The sequence below is a fragment of the Nuphar pumila genome, chromosome 11, assembly GCF_984573655.1.
Source record: "Nuphar pumila chromosome 11, dmNupPumi1.hap1.1, whole genome shotgun sequence".
Lineage (NCBI taxonomy): Eukaryota > Viridiplantae > Streptophyta > Magnoliopsida > Nymphaeales > Nymphaeaceae > Nuphar > Nuphar pumila.
The window spans coordinates 35,738,108-35,746,015 of NC_143259.1; the positions used below are offsets into that span (position 1 = coordinate 35,738,108).

The window sequence follows — 7,908 nt, forward strand, 5'->3', positions numbered from 1 at the left end:
CCTGTGTAACGAGTTTTGGGTCAGTAACTCCCAGGTTAGACGACTTTAGGGTACCAAATATAAAGTATCCCTCAGACTTAATTGTTTGAGTCACTAGACCTTCCATTTTCATAGTTTTCATATAGTTTGCTTCTCTGTCATGTGCAATGTCAATATCTATTAAGATCTCTATAAAGTTCATGTAACAGTCTTTCAGGCCGGTGGCTCCCAAACCAAATGGCTTTAGGGCACCAGGTGTAAACACCCCTTAGGCTTTACTTGATCAAACAAAATAGGCCATAGATATTAACTTAGACACATAAGTGATTTCCTTCATTATCTTTTTTGACATGGGAATCAAACACTTCAACTTGTGTCTGAGCCCTTGAGAATATGAAAATATCACATAACTAAAAGTATGTTCTTTTTCATTTTTTTTGAGCTCATGAATGCAATGTTGTTCATTTGCTTAGTTTTTCAAAAATAAAACTGTGCATATTCCTACTTATGATTCAAAATAAACTCTAACATGCATCTATAATCATTTCTTTGAAATCCACATAAACAACCACATTTTTCTATATTAGCGTAAAAAAAAAATCATGGGGCTTAAAAATTCTCTAAAAAATACTAAGTTATGTAAAGAATTCATATAAGATCAAACTCATTTCTTAAAAGCCCAATTTTTATGAGTTATCATCAAAAGTGCAAGTACAAAAACAAAAAAAAATTGGGTATGCAAACTACACCCTCCCCCATCAGTGGCACTCCCCCATGCTTGCATGAAACTGAGTGAATGCATATGAGAACGAAAATAAATGGGAGAGAAGTAGTAGAAGTCACCTGATCCACGTTGTGGAACCTTACCTGATACGGTATATCAATAGCTCTACAAAGATTCCACCTGTCTTAATGTTTATAACTCATAAAAATGCACAAAATGCAATGCATACATGATCTAGCATTTATGCTCATGAACAAGGAAATAAACAAACGCATCCTAAGAAAACTATGAAAGAATAAAAAATTGAATCCTAAAAATACAACATACAAAGATGTATGTTGCCTCACTCATCAACGAGGTCAATGACCTCGATGTCCTGACTAACCACGACATCATAAACATAGGGCTTCAGTCGTTGCCCATTGACCTTGAAGGTCCCATTTATACGAGGATAAAAAATAACAACTGCTCCATGTGTAAACACCTCTCGTACTATAAACGGGTCATCCCATCTGGATTTCAGCTTTCCTGGAAAAAGATGGAGCTGCAAATTATAAAGTCAGACATTTTGACCAGGCTTGAACCACTTTCTCAAAATAAGATGATCATGGAAGCGCTTGGTTCAAGCCTTTTAGATCTTAGCATTCTTGTATGCCTCATTTCGCAACTCCTCTAGCTCACTCATCTGCAATTTATGTTCAGCGCTAGCTTGGGCCATATCAAAAATAAACTTTCTAATCGCCCAAAAGGCCCTATGCTCCAACTTGATAGGGAGATGACATGGCTTCCCAAAAACCAATCGGTAAGGGAATATACCAGAGTCTTGAAACTAGTCCTATAGGCCCAGAGGGAATAATCAAGATGCTAAGACCAGTCCTTGCGGTCTGGCTGAACTGTCTTCTCAAGAATCTACTTTATTTTCCTATTGGAGACCTCAACCTGGCCACTCGTCTGCGAATGGTAAGGTGTAGCAATCTGCTGATGTACTGAGTACTTCCTAAGTAAGTAAGCAACATGCACATTCCAGAAATGCTTACCTTCATCACTAATCATCGATCTCGGGACTCTAAACCTACTAAAGATATTGTGCTTGAGGGTGGCCATGACCTCGAACCACTTGAAAACATAAGCCACCGCCACTAAAATGTAAATAAAGCCAAACAACGGTGGGAAGGGACCCATAAAATCGATACCCTAAACATCAAAAATCTCAACAACAAGAATGGGAAGAAGGGGCATCATATCGCTCTTGGGAAGAAGGGGCATCTCCAATAAAAATCGTGAGCATATCTATGAAGTGTTGGCCGCAAAAATTCAGACTGGAGGACCTTTACAACGGTCTTCTGGCTAGAAAAGTGGCATCCATAAGCCAAAGAATGACAGAACTTTAGAATAGAATCAAACTCCTCCTCGGGGACACACCTTTGAATCGCCTGATCTGAGCAAAACTGAAACAACTCTAGATCCTCCTAGAAATAATGGTTCACCTGCGACATGAATCGATTTCGCTCGTTCCTGTTCCAATGTGCAGGGAACTCTCTAGTCACCAAATAGTTTATGAAATGCGCGAACTAGGGCAAACGCTTGACATGAAGCAACTGCTCATTCAAAAATGAATCATCAATCTGTCCTTGATCTACAGATAGCTCCATAGTCAGTCTAGACAGATGATCTGCTATAAGATTCTCACATCCACTCTTATCTCGAATCTTGAGATCAAATTCTTGTAGCAGAAGGATCCACTGAATGAGACACAGTTTGGCATCCTTTTTACTCATCAAGTACCATGGAGCGGCATGATCAGAGTAAGCGATCACCTTGGAGCTCAACAAATATGAACAAAACTCCTCAAGCGCAAACATTATAGCTAACAATTCCTTCTTAGTGGTCGTGTAATTCAGCTGAGCATTAAAGAAAGTCCTACTAGCGTAGTAAATGACATGAGAATTTTGTTCGACCTTCTGACCCTGAATGACTCCAACTACATAATCGAAAGCGTCACACATAATCTTAAAAGGTGTAGACCAATCGAGAGATCTCAGAATCGGTGCAGTGGTTAGGGCCTCCTTAAGAGACAAAAATGCCTTCAGACAGGCATCATCAAAACAAAACGGCTGGTCTTTAGAGAGCATGTTGCATAATAGTCTAAAAATCTTGCTAAAATTCTTAATGAACCGTCGATAGAAACCTGCATGCCCTAAGAATGAACATACCTGTCGCACAGAGGTTGGTGGAGATAATTTGGAAATGGTCTCCACTTTGGATTTATCCACCTCAATCTCTTTCTCATATATAATGTGTCTGAGCATAATCCTCTATTGTACCATAAAATGGCTCTTCTCTCAACTAAGCATAAGATTTGTCTCACTAGTTTTTGCAGATAATCACCAAATGAAGAGCCATAAACTGAGAAGTCGTCCATAAAAAACTTAAGAACGTCATCGACCATATGGGAGAAGATGGCCATCATGCATCTCTAAAAAGTTGTCAAGGCATTGCAAAGCCCAAACAACATTCTCTTAAATGCAAAGGTGCCATAAGGACAAGTGAAGGTAGTCTTCTCCTAGTCCTCTCGGGGTAGACAACTACCTGATTGTAACCTGAATAACCATCCAAGAAACATAAATAATGTTGCTCTGCAAACCGCTCTAAAATCGGGTCAATGAATGGCAATGAAAAATGATCTTTCTACGTTACACTATTCAACTTTCGATAGTCAATACATACTCGCCACCCTGTGGTGGTCCTCATGGGGACAATCTCTCCTTTATCGTTCAACGCAACGATGAGCCCCAACTTCTTGGGGACAACCTGAGTAGGGCTCACCCATGAACTATCAGAGATGGGATAGATAATCCCTGCGTCCAACCATTTAACCACGTCCTTCTTCACCACTTCTTTTATGTGGGGATTCAACCTCCTTTGTATCTCCCAAAAGGGTTTAGCATCCTCGTCCATGATGATTTGATGCATGTAGAAAGAGAGATCTATCTTCTTTAAATCCGCCATCGACCAACCAATCGCCTCCTTATTTCATGCAGGACCTGAAGAAGCTGACTCTCATGCGAGTCAGTCACATTTGCAGAAATGATGATGGGGAGCATTCGATCATTGCCTAGAAAGGCATACTTGAGCAAAGCTGATAAAGGCTTTAGCTCAAGATCAGGTAGACTCTCAACAGAAGGTAAGGCAGGCTTCTCTGCCATATCCGAAAGTGGCTCAAACTGCCAGGTCCACTACGCTTCTCCTGTCAACTGATTAAGCAGACCATGGTCATCTCCCAAGAGTGATTCATCATCCTCATCTTGAGGAGGACCACTCAACGTCTATATCGGCTCTGCCTCTACCAAGTCCTAAATGAAACTGATCTAGAAATAGACATCCGCTCTTGCAGAGCCCATTGCTGCATTGAAGATGTTCAACCTCATCTTCCTGTCGCCAAACAACACATCCATTGCTCCTATGTGGCAATTGATGCATGCATTGGCAGTGGCCAGGAAGGGGCGACCAAGGATAATGGGCGTCTGCCTAACATTGTCAACTCCCTCTATATCAAGAATGATGAAGTCAACAGGGAAGTAGAAGTCTTCCACCTTGACCAACACGTCTTCAAGAATCTCTCGCAGAACCTTGATAGAATGATCTGCCAGCTGCAAGGACATCAGTGTTGGCTTCATCTCTTTTAGTCTGTAAGCATCATAAAAGAAACCTGGCAAGATGTTTACACTTGCCGCAAGGTCGAGAAGGGCACGCTCGACAATAATGTCTTCAGTGATGCAGGAAATGATAGGATCCCCTGGATCCTTGAGCTTTGGTGGAGTTAGGTATTGAAGCACTCAACTCACCTGCTCAGTCAAATATATCTTCTTTGAAATATTGGACCTCAACTTCCACTTCTGCATATAAAGCTCCTTTAGGTACTTTGTGTATGTAGGGACCTACTGGATGGCAAGCATCTCCTGCATCTTCACCCTCTGCTTGACAAACAACTTCGGCTTCTCTAACACCTCAATAAAGGGGTTTTTAGGTATATATGATTTGGAAGGCTCAGATGAGGGAGCCTTCCAGCTGTCTTAAGGTGGATCGATAGGGACCAGTTGCTCAACTGGTCTCTCACTTTCTTCTGCAGCCTCCCTCAAGTAGTATTGCTTTCCACTCCTAAGGGTGAAAAACGCTTTAGCCTGCTTCTGATGACCATCTCCTCTATGCAAGGCATGCATCGACTTCTTACCCTTAGGATTCATCACCAACTGACTGAGCAATGTCCCCTCACTTTGCCTGTTAAGCACCTCAGTGAGCTTTCCATTTGCGTCTCTAACTTGGAAATCGACTCAGTATGAAAACTCAGGTTTGCCTTAATATCCGAGAAAGCCTGTAGCATCTTGTCCTCAAAGGACTGGCTGGATGCAGGCTCCTAGAATGGAGGCTGACTATAGGATGGCTGGAAAGAGAGAAAACTAGGTCTCTTAAAACCAAGCGCATAACCGCCTTGCCTGGGTGGTTGCTAGGAAGGGGGAAGGTGTTGTGGATTTCTCCATAAGAAATTGTGATGGTTCTGCCAACCCAAGTTATAAGTGTTAGAATATGGGTTTGAGTGATCATCGCAAAATTTTTTCTCTCTTGGTATTTCTTTCTCTTCCTCCTCTTTTCCTTTCTAGCCTCTATTTTCTCCTTTTTGAAGGGAGAAACTAAAAGAAAGAAAAAAAGAAGAGAGAAGAAAAAAGAAAAGAAAAAGAGAGAGAGAGGGAATCTTCTGCGAAGGTCTCACTTGACCTTAATTTTGAAAATATTTGGAAAATTACTTGCCTCCATTTTGAAATATTTGCAGAAAAATTGGGAGACGGGATTCGCTCGTCGGTAAGAGGTTCGACGGTTCCTGGCGCCTTTACCAGAGGTAATCGAACCAATGGTCGAATTTATGCCTTTTTGCTTTGCTAAAAGATTATCTAAGAATTTATTCTAAGTCTAAATGCACAAAGAATCATGCTTGTGCAATGCAAGGATGTATGCTCTTTTGAAAAGAATGATTTTGGAAATCTGAGATTTTCTAAGTGAAAATGTGATGATGGAATGAAGATATGATTTCTGAATAGTTGAATCTAACTTAGAACTTGAGATAGAACAGGAAAAGATATTTTGAAGTTCTAAGTCTTTGAAATAATCAGAGTTGGCGAGAATAAATCTTGATTTTGAAAAGAATGATTTAAAGCTGAGATAAAAGAAAAAGAAAGGAAGTTTCAAAGTCAGAAATGGACTTTGGATTTGAATTCTGAACCTGGATTTAGGAAAGGAAATGAATATTTGAAATGGAATTGAATTCCAGATTCGAAGTTTTGAAATTTTGAGAAATCCAAATTGAGTTTGGAAAATGGAATTGGTTTTAAGAGATCTAGATAAGATATGAAAAATGGAATTGGTTTTTGGATTTTGGGAATCAAGATAGACTTGGATTTTTGAAATCTGGCATCCTAAATGGATTTGGATCCGAAGTCTAAGATCCAAAATGAAGTTGAATTTCGGGATCCTAAATGAAATTGAATCCGAAGTCTGGGATTGGGTTCTAAATCTACAGTTGGATTTTAAAAGTCCAAAGGGGACTTTTGAAGATGGATCTGGGTTTTGAAAACCCAAATTGAATTTAAAGCTTAGGAAAAATCGAATTTCAAAATCAATCCCAAAACTTTGATTTTGAATTTTGAGAATCAAGACTTAATGACGAATCTTGATTTAAAGCTTCAGTTTTGAAATCAGAAGATAAATCAGAGATTTCAAAGTTAATTTTGAACTTTGAAATTGATTTTGAGATATTGATTTGAGTTTGAATTTGAATCTTGAAAATGAATTTGGAGTTTCAAAGTTGAGTTGAACTTTTGAATTCTGATTGTAATTTGAAGTGGAATTTAAAATAAAAATGGATTTGGAATTTCAAAGTCAAATTGGACTTTAAATTTGGATTTTGAATTTTGAAATGAGATAGAAAGATGAATTGAAATGGAAATTTGAAGAAAAGATAATAAGGATCACTTGGATTTTGAAAAAGAATTTTGAAAATATGATGCAATTCTATTCTAAATGATGAATGAATTCAAAGAATTTTGAAATTGAGTTTGAAAGCTTATTTCATTCTTTAAATGAATTTAAATAAGATTGAAAATATAATACATCCTTGACTATGGTCATCGAATGTATTATATAATAATCATATTTGAATTCAGGTGAAGAATAAAACATATTTTGGTGCTTTTATAGAGTTTAAAATGAAATTAACTCTCAAAATATCCTGACTATGGCCATTGATATATATGTTGAGTTAATTTTGAGTTAAACTCTGATAAAAGAAGAAGATATATATTAAAAATATGATGATTTTTTAAGAGGAATCCAGTGTTATTCCATAAAAGATGAAAATCCTAAGTCTTGTTCACATCCTGACTATGACCATTGATGTAAATCATCAACTTAGGATTTAATCACCTCCTATTAGAATGGTGCACGTGCCATTCGTGTTCCCATTTGTTGATTTTTGAAAAATAAAGGCAAAAAGTATGAAAACAAGCAATTTATGACATTTACAATGCTCATTCATTCTATCTAAGACTGGAAATGTAAAGAATTCTCGTTATATCTTGCTATTACAATTTAAAACTCCAAATCTAAGAAAAAAAATGACATTTTCTGCATAGTTCCTACAAAATTCAAGTTAGCACAGAATGGTAGAAGAATATAAGTGGAGATTACAATTCAGGAATGCATAAGGGTGTGCCTATCTTAACAAAGAAACAAACATGCAAGGAGTCATACTTATATAAATGATAGAACACACATATGCATACTTTACATGAGAGCATATATATACACATAAGCACATGCATGTATCACTTTTATGCTAGTGAAAAATCTGTATACGAAAGGGGTGTGCAGGAAATGTGGCTAAGAATGTTGAATGTAAAGTATACAAATGAGCAAATGCTGTGGAAGATACCAAAATGCCAAGGTGTGGAGCAAAAATGCAAATGAGATGTTGTACCAGCACGTATGCTACAATGGTGATTTGTAGAGGTGATATGGGGTTGAGGTATAGCTAGGGATGAGTAAGGATGGGTGCTGGAATAAGGTGATGACAGTACCTAATGTGGCTGAGGTTATGGATATTAAACAGTGGACAGGGAAACTACATCTGGTGAGAGATAGGGAAGACTTGTTAT

At 38.2% G+C, this 7,908-nt stretch overlaps 1 pseudogene; it reads right to left on the reverse strand.

Moving 5' to 3' along the window:
• Positions 1-1,046: 1,046 nt before the first annotated feature.
• On the reverse strand, positions 1,047-3,909 carry LOC149822258 (uncharacterized; annotated as a pseudogene).
• Positions 3,910-7,908: the final 3,999 nt, after the last annotated feature.